Here is a 25,797-nt window from a genome sequence, read left to right on the forward strand (position 1 = left end):
CACCATAAACTTTGTATCACGGCTACTGATTCCATCCTCATTTCCACCACAAGCTCAAACTCAGCTAGACTGTTTGCTATCTCAACACCCTGAATGAACCCAAATCAGATCTATCCAAATAGACTCTCCATCAGAAAACAATCTACTTACAACTCTGGAACATGCCCACAGTTATCTGAGATGCTACTGAAACCCTCAATTGTGGCTCTGTCACTTCCACACTCACTTATTCCAAACATCTCCATAGATTTCTCCAAGTTCTTAAAGCAGAGCAGTTATGGGACCTATTATGCTTCGAGATATGACCCCTCTGAAGCTCTTGATGATAAGCAACTACTCCTTCCCATTAGACAATTTCCAGCATCCAGTAGGAGATCCTGCCCTGATGCAGGATTTTAGTATAAATAGTAACTTGACAGTTCACAACTTGAATATTGCTGCAAAAATGACATGCTGTTGAAAATTTGCATGGAAATGTAGAAAACAACAGGTATGGGCTAGTCAGTCCTTTAAGCCTGCTCCATAATTCAATGTGATCATGGCTGTTTATCCAATCAGTGTCACATTCCCACTTTTTTCCTTTAGCTCTAAGAACTACATCTAACTCCATCTCGAAAACATTCAATGTTTTGGCATCAACCATCTGCTTCACAATTGCAACAAGACATCCCTGTTCCTGTAATTGAATCCTTTCGCTTTGAAGACCAACATACCATTTGCTTTCTTCACCACCTGCAAAGCCTGCATACTTATTTTCAGTGACTGGTGTACCAGGACAGCTAGGTTTCATTGCAGTTCTTCCTTTCCAATCTATTATCATTCAGATAATCTGCCTCTCTGTTTTTGCAACCAAATTGGATAACTTCATGTCTATTCATGTTACACTTCATCTGCCTCACATTTGCTTGCTCACTCAGCTTGTCCAAATCACAAATGGGAATTCTGCACATTCCTCCCAGTTCACCCCTCCACCCACATAGCTTTGTGTAATTTGTTAACCTGGAGATATTACATTTATTTCCATCATCTAAATCATTAATATATATTGTGGATAGCTGGAGTTCGAACATTGATCTCTGTAGTACTCCACTAGTTACTGCCCCCGTCTTGGAAAAAGACTCGTTTATTCCTACTGTTTGTTTCCTGTCTGCTAACCAGTTCTCTATCCGTGTCAACACTTCACACCAATCCCATGCATTTTAATTTTATATGTTAATCTCCTGTGTGGGACCATATCAAAAATCTTCTGAAAGTCCAAGTAAACCACATCCACTAGTTCTCCCTTATCAATTCTACTGGTTACACTCTCAAAATTCCATTGTCAAGCATAATTTTCCTTCTGTAAGTCCATGTTGACTCTGACTGATCCTGTGACTTTTTTAAGTGTTCTGCTGGTAAATCTTTTACAGTGAACACTAGCATTTCCCTCTCTACTGATATTAGGCTAACTGGTCTATAATTCCCCACTTTTTCTCTGCCTCCTTTTTAAATAGTGAGGTTGCATTAGCTACCCTGCCAACTATTCGAAATGGTCCAGCGTCAATAGAATCTTAAAAGATGACCACCAATGTATCCACTATTTCCAGGGCCACTTCCTGAATACACTGGAATGTAGATAATTGGGCTTTGGAGATTTATCCCATCAATTTCCCCAACACCATTTCCCTACTAACCTTGATTTCCTACAGTTCCTCCCTCTCACTAGACCCTGTTCCCCAACATTTTTAGAATATTATTTCTGTTGTCCTTTGTGAAGACAGAACCAAAAATATGTTTGTAATTAGTCAGCCTTTTCTTTGTTCCCATTATAACTTACCCTGTTTCAGACAGTAAAGAACCTACATTTGTTTCCACTAATTTCCTTCTCTCCACATTTTTGAAGAAGCTTTTATAATCAACTTACATGTTCCCCAGAACATTTCACTCATACTCTATTTTCTCCTTTTCTCCATAATCAATTCCTTTGCTGAAATCTAAACTGTTCCTGATCCTCAGATTAGATTCCCTACAGTGTGGAAACAGGCCCTTCGGCCCAACAAGTCCACACTGCCCCCTGAAGCATCCCACACAGACCCATCCCCCTATAACCCACACACCCCTGAACACTATGGGCAATTTAGCATGACCAATCCACCTAGCCTGCACATCTTTGGACTGTGGGAGGAAACCCACGCAGACACGGGGAGAATGTCAAAACTCCACACAGACGGTCACCCGAGGCTGGAATCGAACCCGGGTCCCTGGTGCTGTGAGGCTGCAGTGCCGACCACTGAGCCACCGTGCCGCCCGTGCTGCTTTTTGCCAAATTGTAAGCCCCTCCTTTGGATCTAATACTGTCCCTAATTTGTCATGGTTGGGCCACCTTTCCCATTTCTTTTGTGCCAGTCAGGAATTAGCAATGTTGTTGTCTTCCATGTGTCCATGGATAAGCATATGGACGTACATGGAATAGTGTAGGTTAGATGGGCTTCAGATCGGTATGACAGGTCGGCACAACATCGAGGGCCGAAGGGCCTGTACTGTGCTGTAATGTTCTATGTTCTTTAAATTTTTGTATTAACTATTCACCATCATCCCTTTCAGTAATTAATTTAAGATTATCAGTTGGGCTTGCAGTGTGGTTCACTTATTCTTGCTAGAAGCTACATACATTCATAAGCAGGGCCCAGTCCTTTACAAACAGAATATTTCCACACATTGGGCACTTTCAACTGAAGGAAAACTTGAGGGACTTCATGGCACTATCTCGGCTAACCAGAGCTATCATTCATAGTAATTGTGATTTTATTCCCAGGTAATGAGTGCAATTGAGATAGTTCCTGAATATTCAAGCTCAACTTCAGAGAAAGGAGACCAGAAGTTAACACTTTTAGAGTGGCCAGATCCATTGGCAATCAGGTTGGCGTGACCCTAGCATACTGCAGAGGCAGGCTGAATGGAAACCTCCCACCCACCCCCACAGCTCCTTATAGCCTCCTTGCCAATCTGTGTTTCTCTGCAGATCGCACACAGCTCCTCATATTCTTCATGCCAACCTATACCCCACATTCACCCAATTACCCTTTGTATCACCAATGGCAACCTATGCCCACTACCCTTTGTCCTTACACCTACAATGCCAACTCTCCCAGCAGCCACCGTAAGTAGATCTCAAAGCTAAATCCAGATGAAATCAGTTTTGTATTTCAAAATTGTTCTCATTTATATTAAAAAACACTACATTTAGCTTTCTTCAGCTACATAATACTTTACAACCACAAACATTTCATTCAAGCGCATCAACCCTTGAAAAAACAAATTTTGGAATTCTTCAGAACCTTTAACCAGAGTTGTCAATCAAACCATGACAATGACCTCTTCAGAAGGTATTCTGGAACCATTTCCAAATGGTATCTTACCTGTACAAAAGGACATGCCGACAGTCTAAGAAAATTTTAGAAAATTGAAGAAGATTTTATTGGGATGATGGCAAATTGTGAAATCATTCATGTAGCGATGGTTAGCCTTTAATTTATCTTAGCAAACTAGCATGAAATGGCAAGCAGTTGTGTCATTTAATATGCCTGGCATCTTCAAAAATATTCAAAGGGCAGGACATTTCAATGCCTTGACAGTTTCTTTTTAAACTATTTACAGGTCTTTTTGTGAGTTGCTTTTAATAATCTGTTGACAGTTTCAATGAACATGACAAATTAAAAAGTTTATGCATTTTTCTGCACATTTAATAATTCTCAAAGATACTTGACCGCTTCAGAAGGTGTTCTGGGACCATATCCAAATGGACACTTTACCTTTCCAAAGGGCACCCCAGCAAACCAAGACAAATCCATGCAATTTTAGAGGGAAAACTGCAGATTTCTTTCATTAAGGAACTTATTGCAGAATACTTAGAAAATCTCAATCTGATCAGGCAGATTCAGTTTGGTTTTGGGGAAGTGATATACATGTTTGCCTAACAATGGTCTTTTTGGAGGTGACAATCAATCTCGATGAAGGGATATACAGTACTTTGGCTTTGAGAATGCAATTGACAGGTTATATAAAAGATCACCATGCAAAATAAGAACTTGTGGTGTAAGGAATAGCGTAATAGTATGGATAAAGAATTGGGTAACCCACTAGTAAATAGAGAATAGGCATAAATGTGTCACTTTTGGGTTGGTAATCTTATTAATGAATGCCATTGGGATCAGTGCTGCTACTTACTATTTACGATATATATTAATTATTTGCGTGAAGGAACTGAATTTATAGCTGCTAAATTCACTGTTGACAGAATGATATGTCGGAAAGTAAATTGTGATGAGAAAATAAATAGCCTACAAGGAAATATAGATAGGCTATCTGAGAAAGCAAAAAAAAGTTACTGATGGAATATCAAGTAGAAAAATATTAACTTATCCACTTTGGCAGGAGGAATAGAAAAGCACATAATTTAAGTTATTAGGAAGGCAAATGAAGTTTTGTTTATTGCAAGGGGAATAAAATATTAAATTAGGGATGTTTGCTACAATTGTACAGGGTAGTAGTCAGATCACATCTGTAGTATTGTGTATGGTTTTGGCTTCCTTATGTAAAAAAGGACATTAAAGCATCAAACGCATTTCAGAGAAAGTTCTGCGGACTGATAATGACTGTGATGGCAGGGAAATGGTTGGTTGGATAGACTGGACCTGTACTTTATGGTATTTTGTGGAATAAGAAATGACCTAATTGAGACATACAATATTCTTAAAGGATTTGTTAGTTTGGCTGGTGAAAGGATGTTTTCCTTTGTGAGAGAGACTAGAACTCGGAGGCACAGCTTAAGTTAAAGGGTTTTCTATTTAAGGTGAGTTGGGAATTGCTTTTTTCCTCAGACGGTCACAAATCTTTGGAACTTTCTCTTCCGCAGAATGAGGCAGAGGCAGTCACTGAATACTTTTAAGGTGGAGGTATTCAAGAATTGATTCGAGGTAGTCACAAATATGGGGTTGAGACTGCAATTGACCAAGACTTTATTGAGTAGTGGAGTAGGCTCAAGGGACCAAATGCTTCACCCTGTTCATAATTCATATATTCATAAATTCAGATCTGCTCCTGTCGGTGATTTTTTGATCACTAAACTCAGACAAGAGTGGAAGCAGCTTGTGACTTATATGGTCAGCTGCCTCGGTGAAATGTGCATGCATGAAACATTACCCATCTCCATGAAAATAGCAAGCCCTGTGTGCAGTGGCAGGACTTTCAATTTTTGGCTTCCTCTGCCGGACGCTCTTCATCATTACAAAAATACAAGCCTACATTGTACCCTTCTCCCACTTTTGTATTACTTATACCTCATGATGCACTTTGTGACATTTTATTGTTTTAACGGTGCCACATAAATGAACTAATTTCTTATGGAATCTGCATTTAAGTGTACTTTATTTCAAAACGGGGTTTTTCTTTCTACCTTTCCTTTTTACCATCAACACAGAAAAAGACATTCAAATAATAGAAGTCACAGCAAAAGCAGAAGCTGTTCAGACTACGTGCCTCTGCCATGCTGGCTGGTCAACTGAGCCTACTTACTTTAATTTAATTCTATTCTCACTTCAGCCATTCAGCAGAATTTTCTTTTATGAGACAAATTGTGGAAGTGACTGCAAAGTTGTAGGGCCTATGAGGTCACTGATCTTTCATCAAACAAGGAAAGCATATACACATAAGAGAATTTCACCAAAGGCTTGCATGAGACAAGTACATAATTACAAAATATGACCTTTGTGAGTTGAATCCACTTTTGAGTTCAGCCACAGTTGCCTACTCTGATGCTTACTGACATCAGCCACTGCGGCTGCCTCACTTGGGATGCTTGTTGGCGCAGTCAGCCATCACCCCTAACATTATAAGTCTCAAATTACAACAAGCTAGACTTCTCATGAGCTGATCAACACAGAGAGACTTCGCCCCTAACACTGGAGTATTTCCACAGAAAAAGTATCGTCGTTATGGAAAAGAACAGTGAAATTGAAAACGGTTGAACCCAGTAGAGTTTGAAGGAAGCAGTCTACCCTGTCAGGTACTCACCTCATACAAAATTGTGTTTGTGAGCTTACATGCTTCCAACTTTGTCGAACACAAGAACACCTGTGAATCTAATTCCAGTGGACTGAGATGTTGCTCAGTATTTGTGACATGTTAATGAATGCAGGGCAGGTTTCCAACTTCAACATTGGGAAACCTGACACACCTGAAAGGTTCTGAGAGCTTAAAAGCACAACTTTAACCTGCCATTGGAAAACTAAAATGGTGCCATCCATTCAATTGCGTTTCACCACCTGCCTGTCCACCGTTTTAAAAGTCTAGCTGCCCAGGAAATTCCATCCATTATCTCAAACGATAAAGCTCTTTGTTTATTTAGTTTAACCAAAATGTTTCTGAGCACCAACTAATCTTTCTCACTGTTCTCAAGTCTTAAACAAATATTATTACTTCTTCTCACAATCAGAGTGAATCTACATTTCTAATGATTAGGGAAAATATTATTCAAGTTAAAGAGTCCATTGTTTTCCCTTATAAATCTCTGAGTCTAGATCCTGGCTATATTATGGTAGCTGAAAGAACAAAGCAGTGTGGTTGTCTAATTTATAGAACCACAGATGGAATATTGTGTCAGTTCTGGTCTCCACACTATCAGAAGGATGTGATTGTACTGGATAGGGCGAAGAGCAGAGTCCCCAGGATGTCACTTTGTTGCCAAGTCTCAGTTGTGATGCGGGACTGCAGTGGCTGGGTTTGTTTTCCTTGGAGCAGAAGTGGGGGGATCTGATTGAGGTATACAAAATTATGACAGGTATAAACAAAGTAGATCATGAGAATCTCCTCACCATGGTAGAAAGAGGGCATAAGTTTAAGGTGAGGAGCAAGTGATTTAGAGAAGATATAAGAGAATGTTTCCACCCAGAGAGCAGTGGAAATATGGAACATGCTACTTGAAAGGAATGGGGAGGCAGATACTGTCACAACATTTAAGAAGCATCTGGATGAGTCATAAAAATGCCAGGGCATTGTAGGCTATGGACTAAGTGTAGGTAAATGGAATTGGTGTAGTTTGATGTTGTTGGTCAGCATAGACATGGTAAGCCAAAAAGCCTGTTTTTATGCATCTATGACTCTGTAACTCTATGTAATAATCAGCTAAATTGCCATTGTAGTTTATTTCATGTTTATGGATGCTTTCTGTTTCAATTGAAACTGAAGACTTGGTCATTCAATCAATCAATCAAGAAGTACAGTATTTGCAGGAATCTGGCCTCTCTGGAATTATACCATTCCAAACTTCTGTTCTAAGATTGCCACCATGGTTAGCCAGAGTTTCATATGCAAACAGAATGGGGAGATTCTGGTGGTATGGTGCAGGAAGGAAGCAAGGATCCCTTTGGCAAGCCTTAACATCAAAAACATCTTCTTGGAACTTGATCCATGCGATTCTTCCCATTGCAATTCTATGGCCGTGACGTTATTTCCATTGATATGTGAAGACAGCATTCACTTAGTGATAGAACACTTGGTAAATGCAGCCATTACATCCTAGTTAAATTTGATAGAAACAGAGAATGATTTATCTTCTAAAAATGTGCTGAGAAAGAAATGTTAAATCATGCAATTTCAAAATAATATTCCCTCAATTAGGTGCACACCAATGTTAAACAACATCAGAATAATGGAATCATAGAATAATGTAGCTCAAAAGGAGGCCATTTGCCCCACTGAATCTATCACAGCTTTTTCAAAGAGCAATCCAGTCAATCCCACTCAGATGTTCACTTCCCCTATTTCTACATTTTTTTCTCTCAAGCATTTAGCTAATTCCCTTTAGTGGGGTATCTAATCACTCATTGAAAAAAAAAACATTTTTCCTCATTTTGCCTCTAGTCCTTTTACCAATTACTTTAAATATAATACTGACTACCACCATGCTCAGTAGCAGCAGCATGTATGACCTAAAGTGCACTGCAGGAATTCACCAAAGATCCTTAGACAGTACCTTCCAAGCCCACAACCTCATCCATCTAGAAGGATGAGGACAGCAGATACATGGAAACACCACTACCTGCAAGTTCCTGTCCAAACCACTCACCATCCTGACTTGGAAATATATCACCATTCCTTCACTGTTGCTGGGTCAAAATCCTGGATTTCCCTCCCTGAGGGCATTGTGGATCTATCTACAGTGCATGCACTGCAGCGCACAACTCCCCACCAACTTCTTGAGGGCAGCCAGGGACAGGCAATAAATGCTGGGCAGGCAGCGATACCCACTTCCCACCAGTGAATAAAAGAACCTGCTAATCCGTTCATGTGACAGCTCCTTGCCTCTCATTTCCTTGCACATTTATCTTCTGTATTATTCATAATAAACCTGATACTCTCTTGTATTTTGCAATAGTTTGGTCAGAAAGTTCTACTTCTAATCTCTGAATGTACACCAGTCTTCAAGAAAAAGGATTAACCCATTGCTTTGTTGCACAGAAAGCAACATGCACAGACACTGGCATAATTTCTGAGAAATTCTATTCCAGCCCACTTATTAATAAAGCAAGATAATGAAACAGCTTTATTAAAATACTAATAATACATTCTCTCTCGCACACTTTTGAATTTTTAGACTATTCATGTTTAAGCATGAAGCTGTCGAGTCATCAGTCCAGGATTCTGCCTGTACTCATTGATCCAGAATAAAAATCAAAAACAATTTCAGTTCAATTACTTACCTCATTATATTGGAACATTTCAATGGACTCGAAAATAAGAGGTCTTCCTCACAGACAACAGCCTTGAAAATTGTGTTCTACTTCAAAGCACGTGAAAAGTAAGAATTAGGACAGAATGAGAAAACTGCGACAGGAGCTTGAAAAAGTGACCAAACATCTGTGGTGTTGTGTTTATGGTACATACCCTCCATTTGCGGTCTCAGATCATATTTTGGGGAGGAGCTTGTATTTCAACTCCAAGCAGTCAGTTACTGTCAGTATCTTAAGGAATTCTAGTTTGACATGAAAATTGTTTCAGTCACTAATGGCTTGCATTAGGAAAACCGATACTTGTACACTTATCTGGCATCCAAGTAAATATCTCACTGCTGAATCTGTTTACATGCTTTGAAATGACCAGATCTTGCATATCACACCATTCAGAGGCCAAAAGATGCATGCATTAAAGCTAAAAATCTCCAACATTCAGCAACATCTGATTATAAGTAAGTGACTAACCCCGAGCAATGATTGATAACTTGAGTTGGGCAGACAAACTCTTCATAAACACTCGCATCTGATTTTAACTCCGTGTTTGTGTGAATGGATTTTGAGTGAATTAAAATTGACAGTCTATCAGTTATAAATGGCACAGGAATCTTCTTTCTTAATGTATATCCTTATTGTCTAATGTTTTTGTAATTTAATTCTATGTAGTTACTATGTTGTTTATATTTATGAATCTTCATTTTTACTTTATACCTCCTGTTCTTGAAACAATTTCTTAAATTCTTTGCTTTAAGGCTGTGTGCTTTTTTCTGATGTTTATGTTTGACATTTCCTAGTTATCAGTCAGAATCCGTTTTCCCATTTATTTCATTCTTCTTGCCATACTATTATTAGCCAGCCCTAAACAAGTCCTTTTTCTTTGACTGTTCATCAGAGAGTGAACACTGATACCTTCCAACTAAACCTATCCACTGTATAAACTATACTTCTCTGATTTCTATCTTTTTTAATTTATTTCTATACCCCTATTTTGATCCTATTTTAAAGTTCCTGGAAATTTTGCTTCACAAATGAAAACCAAAATCATGAATCTCGTCTCACTTAAATATCTTGTCATAGTTAAGATTGAGAGATTGATCTAATGGAAGAATTAAGAGACCCAAAACCTGTCCAACTGTGCCACCCTTGTTCACGGGTTTTATAGTGAAGCTGGGGTTGGAGCGAAGGAAGCGGAAGCTGCATTTCTGTGGGGAGAGGTTGGAGTGTGTGAGAGGGGTGGAGCGGTTGAGGTGATTGATGTCTCGATGGCAGTTGGAGATGAAGAGTTCATGGAGATGAAGAGTTCAAGGGAGGATAGGAGGCCTTGGTAGGAGGCACAGTTGTAGTATGGTTCACTGACTTCGACATCGCTGAGGCCTGGCACCAGCTCTCTGACACCTCCTCCTACTGCCCTCTTGATTATGAACACACCCCAGACCACCAAAACATCATCTCCCAGACCATCCACAAACTCATCACTTCATGTGACATCCCACCCACAGCCTCCAACCTCATCGTTCCCCAAACCCACACCACCCGTTTCTATCTCCTTCCCAAAATCCACAAACCCGACAGCCCTGGTCGCCCCATTGTCTCCGGCTGCTCCTGCCCCACCGATCTTATCTCCACTTATCTTGACTCCACTTTCTCCCCCTGGTCCGGGAACACCCCACTTACATCCATGACATCACCCATGCCCTCTACCTCCTCCAAAACTCCATTTCCCTGGTCCACAACACCTCATCTTCACCATGGATGTCCAGTCTCTATATACTTACATTCCCCGTGCAGATAGCCTAAAGGACCTCCACTTCTTCCTGTCCTGCAGGCCCGACCAGTCCCCCTTCACTAACACCCTTGTCTGCTTAGCTGAACTCGTCCTCGTGCTTAACAACTTCTTCTTCAATTCCTCCCACTTCCTACAGACAAAGGGGGTGGCCATGGATACCCGCATAGGCCCAAGCTATGTCTGCCTCTTTGAAGGATACATGGAACATTCCCTCTTCTGAAGCTACACTGGCCCTATCCTCCACCTCTTCCTCAGTTACATCAATAACTGTATCGGCATCACCTCATGCTCCCACAGGGAGCTCGAACAGTTAATCCACTTTACTAACACCTTCCACCCCAACTTAAGTTCACCTGGACCATCTCCGATACGTCTCTTTCCTCCCTGGACCTCTCTTGTTTCCATCTCTGGCAACCACCTGGAAACCGAAATCTATTTCAAGCCCACCGACTCCCACAGCTACCTAGAATACACCTCAACTCCTCCACCTTCCTGCAAAAATGCTATCCCCTATTCGTAATTCCTTCGCCTCCACTGCACCTGCTCCCAAGATGAGGCATTCCACTTCCAGACATACCAGATGTCCTCGTTTTTCAATGACCACAACTTTCCCTCCACAATTGTCGAAAACGCCCTCAACCGCATCTCTCACATTTCCCACATCTCATCCCTCACACCCCTCTGGGTCCAACACATCAGCCTCGGCCACTTCCGCCACCTGCAATATGACCCCACCACCAAGGACATCTTTCCCTCCCCACCCCTATCTGCGTTATGGAGGGACTGCACTTTCCATGACTCCCTTGTCCGCTCCACACTCCCCATTAGCCTCACCACCCCTGGCATTTTTCCCTGCAACCACAGGAAGTGCTACACCTGCCCCTACACCTCCCCCCTCACCCCCATCCCAGGCCTCAAGAAAATCTTCCACATTAAACAGATGTTCACCTGCACATCTGCTAATGTGACATACTGTACCTGCTGTTCCCGATGTGGCCTCCTCTACATCAGGGAAACCAAGTGGAGGCTTGGACACCACTTTGTGGAACATCTATGCTAGGTCCGCAACAAACGACTGCACCTCCCAGTCGCGAACCATTTCAACTCCCCCTCCCATTCCTTAGATGACATGTCCATCCTCGGCCTCTTCCAGTGCCACAATGATGCCAAACAAAGGTTGCAGGAACAGCACCTCATATTTTGCTTGGGACCCTGCAGCCCAATGGTATCAATGCGGACTTCACAAGCTTTAAAATCTCCCCACCCCCAACCGCATCCCAAAACCACCCAGCTTGTCTCCGCCTCCCTGACCTGTCCGTCCTTCCCGCCACCTGTCCGCTCCTCCCACCTCATCCCCAACCCCACCTCATCCCCACCGCCTTGACCTGTCCATCTTCCTTTGACTGACCAAACCCCATCCTAACTCCTCACCCACACTCACTTTTACTGGCTCCACCCCTCTTCCTTGAACTGTCCATCTCCTCTCCACCTATCTGCTTCTTTATCCATCTTCCATCTGCCTCCCCTTCTCTCTTTATTAATTTCAGAATCCCTTCCCCTCCCCGATTTCTGAAGAAGGGTCTAGACCCGAAATGTCAGCCTTCCTGCTCCTCTGATGCTGCTTGGCCTGCTGCGTTCATCTAACTTGTTATCTCAGGTCCTCCGGCATCTGAAGTTCCTACTATCTCCATCACTAACTGTCTATACCTTTACAGGGCAACTGGGGATAGGTAGTAAATGTCAACTGGTTAACAATACCTGCATTCTGCAAACAAATTTTAAAAGGGTTGCAAAATCTAGAAAAAAACAATGTATTGCCTGAAAATAACAGCCAATAAATGAACATGTAGAACTCATCCACATCTGTTCCTTTTTTGGAACATATCAGATTAATTATATTGTTAAAAGTTCTTTTATTTGTGGGTGGCAAGATCAGTGAAACATTAAGACAACTCACTTCACAGTTCAGGATGAACAGAGGACTTATTGTACCATTATAGAATTTGAATTGAATTTTTGAGTTCAGCCATTCATAAATCCAAATTTATTCATTTTTAATCAGTTTTATGTCCAATTGTGAATGGTCCATGTAGTGCCGTATAAATCATGGACAAAAGCATCCAGAGCCTAAATAGGTCACAAACCTTTGAATCAGTTCAGTTCTGATCCCAAAACGTTTTTAAACCTTATCCAAAAATTTCTGCTGGCAAGTAATTAGGAAAACGAGGCAGCCTCGGTTATAGCAAGTTTCATTTGTTCTCAATTATGTTGTCAAGTCGCAAGAAATATTTGGCAAAAAAAGGTCATTCAGTACTTTCAACTTTATTCTTTCCAGGTTACCAGTGCCATGGTCTTCCCTTTAAAATCATCCAACAGCTGGATTTGCAATATCATGTTGTGGATTATCAAACAGCATGGCCACCAGCTCTTGAAGAGGTCTGTTTCCTAAATATATGTTCTGTTGGATGAAGAACTGGCAATGAATCAATGGGGAAAATTTTGACTACTTAAAATTGTAAATATGGTACAGATATTCATAATACTCCAATATTTGCAGTGATTATTAACTTACAGTCTGAATACATTGCCATTTCTTTCTGTAACACTCTCTGACAGCATATAAAAGTCTTCAGCCATGTGTGGTACTAGGCAATTCTGTCGTAGGCCTGAATTATTGTAGTTCAATAATTGAAACTGGGAGCATGCAGAAATCACTGTGGTTGACATATATTCTGAGTTTAAGAGCAGAATTTTGTTACAGCCACAAGATACCATTTTAATGTATAAATTATTATTGGGCTATGCCAGTTCTTGTTCTAACCATGTGATCTTTTTCATCGGACATTCTGTTTTATTCACCTTTCTAGATTTGTCCCAGGTTATCACTTTGTTCTGCCATACTTATTTGCATTATTTTCATTGGAATAATTATGAAAGTCAATCCTTCATATAGTATAGGAGATATTTAAAATATTAGAACTAGAGGAATGTGGTAAGAGACAGCCCCTCTTCAAAGCAGACTGTAAGCTGTGAACCAGAAAGCTCCTTCTTCATACCCCACCCTCTCCCCAACTCACCTCAACATGTGGCTACATACTTGTAGCCTTGAACATATAAATCAATGTATTTATAGTCAGTAGTGAAAATAGATATTTATTTTTCCTTCTATTCTTCCATACTGCTGCAACCTTCATGGAGGCATATAGAGATAGGGTATAAGTTATTTAGGATTGAAGTGAGGATAAATCTCTTCACTCAAAGCTTCATGAATCTTGGGAATTCAGTTCTCCAAGAGTTCCAGATTCTCCATTGTTGACAATATTTAAGGCTGAAGTAGACATAGTTTTCATCTGTCAGGGAACTGGGGGAGAATGGGAAAGTGGAATTAAAGCTCAATGTCAGTTATGATGATATTGAATAACAGGGCACATTTGACAGACTGAAAAATGTACTGTCACTGTCATCTCTAGTGTTTATTTGGGTTCTCCAGCATTGACCCCTTAAGAATCAAGTTGGTCTTTGAGCATGACCGGACCAGCCATATCTGCAGCATACCTATAAATGTGGAATAGACAGTATTTTAAAATTGATGCTCGCCCTCAAATCATCAAGACCTCCAAAGCTTTAACCAAGAGTGTGCCAGAATATTGACAATTCAACTAGATAAGTGCAGCCTCAACAACAAAAAATATTGACATTTTGTAGGACAGAGGAGTTTGCTCCTACCATTGAACTCAGTAATCAACAGCAAAGCATTTTCATAATTCATGGACAAAGTCCATCATAGCAACTTTCAAAAATTATTTTGACAAGGCCCTCTCTATGATGTGATAATGCTGTGGCTTTAAGAGGTGTATTTTGTCCTGGTCTCTTTTCGGAGAGAAATTGAACGAGAGGAGCCAAGCAGTCTGTAGTGAGGTTAACAGCTTGTGAAGCCTTGGAGTTTAGTAAAATGTGGAACAATAGAAGCATCTTCGGTGGGTGTGGTCAAGCTTTCACAGAACCAGGATTTTTAGTTTTTAGTTTTTTCAGCAACTGTTGCTGTTGGGGTCTTGAAGAAGCAGAAGCTATTGTTGCCTTTCTCGATTACAGCCAAAAGCTGGGCGTTTTCTTCCTTGGCTGCTGTTTTCTGAATTTGCCTTTTGCCATGGGTGTGTTTATGGGATGTTACTGTGTTGCAACAGTTAATTGGTAATATTTGCTGTATCAATTATTCTATTAAGTTTTCCAATAGAGTTTTGTTATTCTAAGTTCTTCTTTCTTTTGTTGTATTTTCACTATAGTGTTTGAATAAATTATGTTTTGCTTGACATTGAATGGTTTGACCAATCAAATTACATTTGGAATATAGCACCTGACATTTACCTTTAAAATAAGAAAAAGTTAAGATCTAGGCTACCGTCTTGATATATTTTAAATGAGTCTGATCTGGTCCATAACAACAACCTCTAGCACTGCATTATCAAAGGTATACAATCTCCAAATTACCCTTCAAAGCACACTGTTTGGACTGGAACCCAGGTTCTTGGTGAGGGGTGGATCTACCTGTGAAAGTACATTGATTCATGCCCTGGTCTCAATGAGAAGAATTGTAGATTCAGAACAAATCAATTAATGCGTTGAATGGGAACAATATTACAGGCCAGGAGTGAGGGTTAAAAGAATGCAGAAGTGACCTTTGGACAGCAGAGTGCCTCCAAGGGATCCACAGCCCCCATTCAATATCAGTATGTACAACTAAAGCAGCTGGACTTTCCACATGGTATGGTTAAGCTTTCCCTCCCCCACACTGGTTAAAATGCCAACAGCAATGAGATAAGACATTTCAATAGCCAAGAATTAGTATGTGCTAGTAAAGGCATTCACTGGATTTTATGACCCCTTCCGCCCTACTAGCTGCAAAGTGTAAAGTCCACCGATATATCATGGAGAGCAATTCACAACACAAAATATGAGAGAATAATGTAGAGATTAGCTGAACTTTGAATTATTATACAACAGCACAGTTAAATTCAACTGAACACAGAGTAACAGTCCTTTTTCAATTTGTATACACTTCAAGCATCAAGTTTAAAATGTGGAAAATGTTAGTATTAAGAAGCAAAATTAATTTTCTGAAAAGAAGCAAAATGTATCCATTGAATAAGTGAACAAGGTTTGACATCTGCTTCAATCTCACTCTAAATATGTAGCAGCGTTTTGTTCTGTGTTCAAAAAACTGAGACCTCCTCGACCTTCCATTATTGACATGCCTACAGTGGCATTTTCTTTAAGAAAATTACCTTTGCAGAGAAGTGCTTTTCTTTGGTTTTATTCAGTTTTGCTTTGTTTGAAAATATTAATCCCTTTCCCCACTCACAATAAAATCAAATGTTAGTATCCAATACTATGTTACCATCTCATGCCCATGCTAGCTGAGACAGCCATGGAGGAATGGTGAGGGATAATATTTTTGCATCTCATCCTGTTACCGGAAGGATGTCTATTTTTATTGCTTGGAAGAGATCTAAAATAGCTGTCTTGGGGGTTGATATCACCAAATTACATGTGACATTAGCTGATTGAATACATTCAGCAAGCAGAGATATAATTTCTGTTTAATAGAACAATTGATTTGTTCTGAAACTACCGTTTTCTAATTCAGATCAGGGCATGAATTAATGTACTTCATAACAACTCAAAAATGATAGCTCCCGATATTTTCTGACCTTCTTCCCAACAGAGTTTACTCAAAACAGCACAGCATTATCTTCTTAAATTCCTTAACTCGAGGGATACAGCGCAGAATTTCCACTTAAGTTATATTATTGTGCTCCTCTTCAAAACCACAATAAAGAATCCACTCTTATCTCCCATGCACATCTAGTGTGGAATTTAATATACTTGCCAGTGGGAAGTTTTATTTGCAGGTGCATTTAATAAGGTAAGTGGGTCTACTCTCCTGCCTCCACCCTTTTTAAGTTCATGATGGAAGTACCTGTGAATTGGCCTTCTGGGCCCACCACTGACTGAGGCTGTTAAGTGGGCAACTAAAGTGCTAGCATTGCAAGAGGTATGACAAGCAAACTCATGTGAGTTTGTATGTTCTATCCATGTCTGCATGGGTTTTCTTCATGTTCTCTGGTTTCCTCCCAAAGTCTAAAGATGGTCAGGTTAAGTGGATTGACCATGGTAAATTGTCACATAGTGTCCAGTGATGTTTGGGTTAGGTGGGTTAGCCACAGTAAATGTGTGGTTATGAGAATAGGTGATAACGGGAACTGCAGATGCTGGAGAATCCAAGATAACAAAGTGTGAAGCTGGATGAACACAGCAGGCCAAGCAGCATCTCAGCAGCACAAAAGCTGACGTTTCGGGCCTAGACTCTTCATCAGAGAGGGGTGATGAAAGGTCTAGGCCCGAAACGTCAGTTTTTGTGCTCCTGAGATGCTGCTTGGCCTGCTGTGTTCATCCAGCTTCACACTTGGCTATGAGAATAGGGTTGGGGTGAGCATGGTGTGGGTAGGATGCTCTTTGGGGGTGTCCGAATGCCTCTTTCCATACTGTAGGGATTCTATGATTCTATGAAGTTCTGGGGATGTTCTATGTCAAAAGCACTTCAGAAGGTCCTTGATCCCAGAAAAGGTCCACTGCCTGAGTAGTAAGTAATTCAACACCATTTCTTAAAAAAAGGTGATGAATCTCCAAGTGGCACATGAAACCATCATCGCCATTAAATCCAGTTGTCATTAAATCACACAACACTGAAGGAGGCCGTATAGACCAATACCAGCTATTTGAAAGCACAATTCAAATAACCCCATTTTTCTGCTCTTCCTCATGGCTTTTATTTTTCCCTCTTCGAATATATATGGCATTGTGTTTTGAAAGGTACTATTGAACTACCTTCCAACACTGTCAGAGAGAATACTGTCCAATTCATCATTTTAAAAACAAAAGTCTCCTAATCTTCCCTCTGATTCTTTTTCATAAACGTGTATCCTTTGTTCTTCTTCTTTGCTCTAAGGAAAATAATTCCAGGTTCTCTAATACTCCACATAATTGAAGCCCCTCATAACCACTGTCATGCTATTGAATCTCTTTCACACTCTCTCCTATTCTTAAAATCCTTTCATTAATGATATGCCCAGTAATGAGTGTAATACACCAGCCGAAGCCTTACCACTGATTAATAAAGATATAGCTTAACTTCCTTGCTTTTATACTCTATGCCTTTTTGTACAAAACCAAGAATTGCATATACATTTTAACAGCCTTTTCAACCTGTTTTTGTATAATACGTTATTTATTATTGTGGTATCTTCCTTTCCGTTATCAACTTTCGCAAGTCACTAACAAACTTTGAAGTTGTATCCTGCATACTCCAGTCTAATCCATAAATACTTGGCTGACCAGGAAAAAACATTTTGTTTGATCTGAAGGTTTTCATTTTACAATAAAGTAATTAAATACCAAGTAGTTCTGATTATGCAAAACTCACTTTAGCACTGGATTTTAATATTACAACTTGCAAACTTTGTTACTGATTTTTTTAAAGATGTTACCTATGTCATTGGTGGATGTGGGGATGTAACATTACACAAATAGCACAGCACTTAAGGAGCCCATTCATCTGATTGAGTCTGGCTGTCCCTTTTAAAGAACAATTCTGTTAGCCCTGTTCACCTTCTGCCACAATCCCACCACCACACCCACCCACAATCCAGTACTTGCTACACTTGCCCATATGCACCTCAGTCTGCATCAGTCACGTAGAACATCAAGAAAACAAAGTGTAGAGCTGGATGAACACAGCAGGCCAAGCAGCATCTTAGGAGCACAAAAGCTGACATTCCCGGCCTAGACCTTTCATCAGAAAAGGGGGAGGGGGAGAGGGTTCTGAAATAAATACGGAGAGAGGGGGAGGCGGATCGAAGATGGATAGAGGAGAAGATAGGTGGAGAGGAGACAGACAAGTTAAAGAGGTGGGGATGGAGCCAGTTGAGGTGAGTGTAGGTTGGGAGGTAGGGAGTGGATAGGTCGGTCCGGGGAGGACGGACAGGTCAATGGGGCGGGATGAGGTCAGTAGGAAGGAAATGGGGATGCGGCTTGAGGTGGGAGGAGGAGATAGGTGAGAGGAAAAACAGGTTAGGGAGGCGGGAATGAGCTGGGCTGGTTTTGGGATGTAGTAGGGGGCGAGGAGATTATGAAGCTTGTGAAATCCACATTAATACCATTGGGCTGCAGGGTTCTCAAGCGGAATATGAGTTGCTGTTCCTGCAACCTCCGGGTGGCATCATTGTGGCACTGCAGGAAGCCCAGGATGGACATGTCATCTGAGGAATGGGAGGGTGAGTTGAAATGGTTCGCGACTGGGAGGTGCAGTTGTTTATTGTGAACAGAGCATAGGTGTTCTGCAGGATGAGGCATTCTACTCCCATAAATCTCAGATGTCTTCGTTTTTCAAGGACCGCAACATCCTGCACCCCCGTAGTGGTCAAGAACACCCTTGACCGTGTCTCCCACATTTCCCACAACTCAGCCATCACACCCTGTCCCCACAATAACCACCAAAAGAGAATCTACCTCGTCCTCACGTACCACCCCACCAACCTCCAGATCCAACACATCATCCTCCAACACTTCTGCCATCTGCTATCCGACCCCACCACCAAAGACATTTTCCCTCCCCACCATTATCTGCTTTCCGGAGGGACCACTGTCTCCAGGACTCCCTTGTCCGCTCCACACTCCCCTCCAACCCCACCACACCCGGCACTTCCACTCATCTTGACTCCACTTTCTCCCCCTGGTCCGGGAACACCCCACTTACATCCATGACATCACCCATGCCCTCTACCTCCTCCAAAACTCCATTTCCCTGGTCCACAACACCTCATCTTCACCATGGATGTCCAGTCTCTATATACTTATATTCCCCATGCAGATAGCCTAAAGGACCTCCACTTCTTCCTGTCCTGCAGGCCCGACCAGTCCCCCTTCACTAACACCCTTGTCTGCTTAGCTGAACTCGTCCTCGTGCTTAACAACTTCTTCTTCAATTCCTCCCACTTCCTACAGACAAAGGGGGTGGCCATGGATACCTGCATAGGCCCAAGCTATGTCTGCCTCTTTGAAGGATACATGGAACATTCCCTCTTCTGAAGCTACACTGGCCCTATCCTCCACCTCTTCCTCAGTTACATCAATAACTGTATCGGCATCACCTCATGCTCCCACAGGGAGCTCGAACAGTTAATCCACTTTACTAACACCTTCCACCCCAACTTAAGTTCACCTGGACCATCTCCGATACGTCTCTTTCCTCCCTGGACCTCTCTTGTTTCCATCTCTGGCAACCACCTGGAAACCGAAATCTATTTCAAGCCCACCGACTCCCACAGCTACCTAGAATACACCTCAACTCCTCCACCTTCCTGCAAAAATGCTATCCCCTATTCATAATTCCTTCGCCTCCACCGCACCTGCTCCCAAGATGAGGCATTCCACTTCCAGACATACCAGATGTCCTCGTTTTTCAATGACCACAACTTTCCCTCCACAATTGTCAAAAACGCCCTCAACCTCATCTCTCACATTTCCCACATCTCATCTCTCACACCCCTCTGGGTCCAACACATCAGCCTCGGCCACTTCCGCCACCTGCAATATGACCCCACCACCAAGGACATCTTTCCCTCCCCACCCCTATCTGCATTATGGAGGGACTGCACTTTCCATGACTCCCTTGTCCGCTCCACACTCCCCATTAGCCTCACCACCCCTGGCATTTTTCCCTGCAACCACAGGAAATGCTACACATGCCCCCATACCTCCTCCCTCACCACCATCCCAGGCCCCAAGAAAATTCCCTATTTATTTCAGAACCCTCTCCCCCTCCCCCTTTCCTGATGAAGGATCTAGGCCCAAAACGTCTGATTTTGTGCTCCTAAGATGCTGCTTGGCCTGCTGTGTTCATCCAGCTCCACACTTTGTTATCTTGGATTCTCCAGCATCCGCAGTTCCCATTATCTCTGACACAGAACATTGATTTAGGTCCTTCAGTGCCACTTCTACTAATGCCCCAGATGTGTCAAATTGACACAGCATGTCTTAAACACATAGTCCATACCAGGACAGTAACAAAAGAATTCTATATTGTTGGAGGTAAAAAATGATAGAAAATAGCAGCAGGAATTGGCATTTAATCCATCGAGGTCACACTGCTGTTTAATACAGTCATGGCTGACCCTTTCACAATGCCATTATCCCACACTGTCCCTCTTTAAATCTTTAGCATCTAAGTGAGTGGAGGTTGACATGGGGAGAAATCACAGGTAGATTCTTTACTCAGAAAGTGGTTGGGGCATGGAGTGGATTGGCAGAGAGGGTATTGGAGTCAGCCTCATTAGGGGCATTTAGGTAGCTATTAGATAGACATATGGATGATAGTATAAGGTAGGGGTGGAGCTTCGATAGACCTTAGGATTAGGGTAAAGTTCGGCACAACATCGTGGGCCAAAGGGCCTGTACTGTGCTGTATTGTTCAATGTTCTATCTAGAGACCTATTCAGTTCTTTCTTAAGTGTATTAATGGCTTGGCTTCCATAGCCTTCTGTTGTAAAGAATTTGTAAGGTTTATTAGCCTCTATATGTAGAAATTTCTCCTCAACTCAGTCCAAAATGGCCTACCATGTCTCCAAAGACTGTAATCCTTGCTCTGGTGCCACCGCAATTACCCCGTCACTATTTTTCACGAGCAACACTGCCCAAACTACTTTTCCTTTTTTTTAAAAGATCAAATATCTTTGGATCTTCAGTTCCCAACTTGATCACCCTACAGGCATGTCTCTATCATCACAATCATACTGTACTTGTTTATAACTGTTTGCACTGTTAATTCAGAGATAATGGGAACTGCAGATGCTGGAGAATTCCAAGATAATAAAATGTGAGGCTGGATGAACACAGCAGGCCAAGCAGCATCTCAGGAGCACAAAAGCTGACCTTTCGGGCCTAGACCCTTCATCAGAGAGGGGGATGGGGAGAGGGAACTGGAATAAATAGGGAGAGAGGGGGAGGCGGACCGAAGATGGAGAGTAAAGAAGATAGGTGGAGAGCGTGTAGGTGGGGAGGTAGGGAGGGGATAGGTCAGTCCAGGGAAGACGGACAGGTCAAGGAGGTGGGATGAGGTTAGTAGGTAGCTGGGGGTGCGGCTTGGGGTGGGAGGAAGGGATGGGTGAGAGGAAGAACCGGTTAGGGAGGCAGAGACAGGTTGGACTGGTTTTGGGATGCAGTGGGTGGGGGGGAAGAGCTGGGCTGGTTGTGTGGTGCAGTGGGGGGAGGGGACGAACTGGGCTGGTTTAGGGATGCAGTAGGAGAAGGGGAGATTTTGAAACTGGTGAAGTCCACATTGATACCATATGGCTGCAGGGTTCCCAGGCGGAATATGAGTTGCTGTTCCTGCAACCTTCGGGTGGCATCATTGTGGCACTGCAGGAGGCCCATGATGGACATGTCCTCTAGAGAATGGGAGGGGGAGTGGAAATGGTTTGCGACTGGGAGGTGCAGTTGTTTGTTGCGGACTGAGCGGAGGTGTTCTGCAAAGCGGTCCCCAAGCCTCCGCTTGGTTTCCCCAATGTAGAGGAAGCCGCACCGGGTACAGTGGATGCAGTATACCACATTGGCAGATGTGCAGGTGAACCTCTGCTTAATGTGGAATGTCATCTTGGGGCCTGGGATGGGGGTGAGGGAGGAGGTGTGGGGACAAGTGTAGCATTTCCTGCGGTTGCAGGGGAAGGTGCCGGGTGTGGTGGGGTTGGAGGGCAGTGTGGAGCGAACAAGGGAGTCACGGAGAGAGTGGTCTCTCCGGAAAGCTGACAGGGGAGGGGATGGAAAAATGTCTTGGGTGTTGGGGTCGGATTGTAAATGGCGGAAGTGTCGGAGGATAATGCGTTGTATCCGGAGGTTGGTAGGGTGGTGTGTGAGAACGAGGGGGATCCTCTTGGGGCGGTTGTGGCGGGGGCGGGGGTGTGAGGGATGTGTTGCGGGAAATGCGGGAGACGCGGTCAAGGGCGTTCTCGATCACTGTGGGGGGAAAGTTGCGGTCCTTGAAGAACTTGGACATCTGGGATGTGTGGGAGTGGAATGTCTTATTGTGGGAGCAGATGCGGCGGAGGCGGAGGAATTGGGAATAGGGGATGGAATTTTTGCAGGAGGGTGGGTGGGAGGAGGTGTATTCCAGGTAGCTGTGGGAGTCGGTGGGCTTGAAATGGACATCAGTTACAAGCTGGTTGCCTGAGATGGAGACTGAGAGGTCCAGGAAGGTGAGGGATGTGCTGGAGATGGCCCAGGTGAACTGAAGGTTGGGGTGGAAGGTGTTGGTGAAGTGGATGAACTGTTCGAGCAAATGCTCTGTGCATTCAATTTAGGTTTTTCTTTCTAATATTTTTACACTTTTTTATGCATTGGCTCTAATTGCTCCTAGCTCCTGATTTCTCTATCTTCAACTCTTGCTTTCGACTTTGCTGTCTTTTTTATTTTCTATCCTTGCCCTTTACTATTGTCTACCTACTGATGTTCCCAGATAATTACTGATGAGGATCCAATTTGACTCATCTATTTGGAGTAGCCCTACAATCTCCACTGTACCATCTACTTGTTCATTAATTATATACAGCGATTCTGTTTATACCATTCTCTCTGAAAGTCCGTTCTTACTTTTGTTTCTGAAAGATGTTATGCCACTGTATAAACATAAAGCCGGGCCAGGTCACATAGGTGCTGGAAACTGGGGCAGAATTGAAAGTAAAAGGAAAACTAATAGAAACTGTTACATTTTAAGTAATACAATTACAGATGACTATAAGATATGGTGTATAACAGGCTGGTGGAACGTAAAAAATGTCTTCACGGATGAAAGAGCAAGGCAGAACATATGGTGAGTTAGTCACCTCATGAGTTGCTCTGTCTGGGCAGTTTTTGTTTTAAAAGCAATACGTGGAGAACAGAGTATGAACCGACAAGGTATTTAAAACATAGGGAAAACTAAAATCAATGTAAAAGGAAACATGAAGTATTTTCTACACACACAAAATTGATAATGTTTCAGCTCCACCTACTCAGAGCACGTTAATATCGTTGATAACAAGGTGTAGAGCTGGATGAACATGGCAGGCCAAGCAGCATCAGAGGGGCAGGAAAGCTGACGTTTCTGGCCTAGACCCTTCTTCAGAAGTTTGTCAGAATAATATCTTTGTTAATTAAAGGTATTTATTATCAGGTGGCATTTAAAATAAATGGATCAGTGCCAGTGTTAACACAGAGATTAGATTAACGAAAATGCATTCAACTTAATTTCAACCAAGTATTTTTAAAAAAAACAATAGTCCTTCCTCCATGAAATGGCAGTCCTTTGAAGGTGAATAGCTCCTGTGCTGCACTAAGGCATCTCTTTGTATTAAGTGCCCCTATATTGTGAAATTGGATTGAGCACTTGCTGTAGCCAGCAGCAATGGTAAAAGGAGCAGGCACTCATGATTTAATACTGTAATATTGTCATTGATCTCAGCATGATTTTTGAAGTCTGTTACCATAGTAATAATTGGCCTTTAAACAGTAAAATTAAGCAATATGATTGTTTGCAGTTACAGTGAAGAATGTTTTCTACTCAGTAACATTAACTTAGGGCATTATCTTACTCAATGAATGTATCAAAGCTCTTTGTGTATATTCAACATTTCTCATATTGATCTTAAATTTTGCACTTTTTCAATTGATTGAACAAAACTAACTTGGATTTATTTAGCACCTCTAGAAAATTTCACCAAAGATATTCACAGAAGTGTTAGAAAATAAACTTTGATACTGAAAAATATAGGAGATGAGAAGGCAGATAACCAAAAGCTATATTAACGAAGAAGGATTTAAAGCATGTCTTAAAAGGTAAAGAGAGACAGAAGCGGGATTTCAAAGCTTGGTGTCATAGGCTTAGGCCACCTAGCTTGGACTAAAAGCACAGCCACCAATGAGGCATCATTAAAATCAGGCATGAGAAAAGGCCACAACAGGAAAATTTCAAAAATCTCAAACAGTTATTTGGTACCTTGTTAAGAGCCAGGTATAAACACCATCTGTCAGGACAGTACTGGGACTTGAATTCCTTGCTAGGAAGAGAGCTGTGTGAATTTCTAGTCACAATCTCTGACAGCTGTGGGTGGTTATTAATACAGTTGGTTTTCACTTCCAGATTGGCTTTACTTCCTTCCTGTTCTTTACAGTTAATAAGCATACCCCTACATTTTAGAGCTGGTGTTATTCATTTATTTTTAACTTCCTAGTTCAAAAACAGTTCAAAAACTCCAGCCCCTCCTGTTCTTGTTCCCTTCCACACTTGCTAGCGTCAATTCTCAGGTATACCTAATTAACAGCCAGATATCTGCTACCTAGTTAAGCATACCACTTGCCCTAGAGTCGAAGAGTGTGGAAATAACTGGAATGTGAATCTGTGGAATTCACTACCTCTAAGATGCATGGGATCCATGGTGACTTGGCCGTGTGGATTCAGAGTTGGCTTTCCCATAGAAGACAGAAGGTAGTGGTGGATGGCTGTTTTTCAGGCTTGAGATACAGTTAATGGCAGGACCCTGAGCAGCATTTATGTACAGAGAGATCTTGAGGTTCAAGCCCATAATTCCCTGAAAGCAGCCACGCAAGTAGATAGGGTGGAAAAGAAGGTGTATGCCTTTATTGGTCGGGGAATTGAGTACATGAGTCAGGATGTCATGTTGCAGCTTTGTAAGACATCGGTTAGACCACATGTAGAATACTGTTCAATTCTGATTGCCACATTACAGGAAGGATGTGGAGGCTTTGGAGAGGGTGCAGAAGAGGTTTACCAGGACACTCAGAGATAGTAAGAACTGCAGATGCTGGAGTCAGAGATAACACAGTGTGGAGCCTGAGAAAAACAGTGGGCCAGGCAGTATCAGAGGAGCAGGAAAGTTGACGTTTCGGGTCGTGACCGTTCCTCAGAAGATGCTGCCTGGATTAAAGGCCATGAGTTACAAGGAGAAGCTAGAAAAACTCAGGTTGTTTTCTGTTGAGTGGCAGAGGCTGAGGGGAAACTTGATAGAAGTTTATAAAATTATTAGATGCATAGATAGGGTTGACGGTCAGAATCTTTTTTCTAAGAGTTGAAATGTCCAATACTAGCGGTGGAAGTTCAAAGGAGATGTGAGGGACAGATATTTTACACAGAGAATG

At 42.1% G+C, this 25,797-nt stretch overlaps 1 protein-coding gene across 1 annotated transcript in view; it reads right to left on the reverse strand.

The window, feature by feature from the left end:
• The window catches only part of LOC125464939 (ribosomal protein S6 kinase 2 alpha-like), a 302,768-nt gene extending 278,058 nt beyond the window's left edge, over positions 1-24,710 (reverse strand). Inside the window, exon 1 of the mRNA XM_048557885.2 lies at positions 24,638-24,710. The gene's annotated coding sequence lies outside the window, so the exon portion shown is untranslated. The remainder of the gene's footprint in view (positions 1-24,637) is intronic.
• Positions 24,711-25,797: the final 1,087 nt, after the last annotated feature.

Source organism: Stegostoma tigrinum, chromosome 24 (genome assembly GCF_030684315.1).
Source record: "Stegostoma tigrinum isolate sSteTig4 chromosome 24, sSteTig4.hap1, whole genome shotgun sequence".
In the NCBI taxonomy this organism is placed as follows: domain Eukaryota; kingdom Metazoa; phylum Chordata; class Chondrichthyes; order Orectolobiformes; family Stegostomatidae; genus Stegostoma; species Stegostoma tigrinum.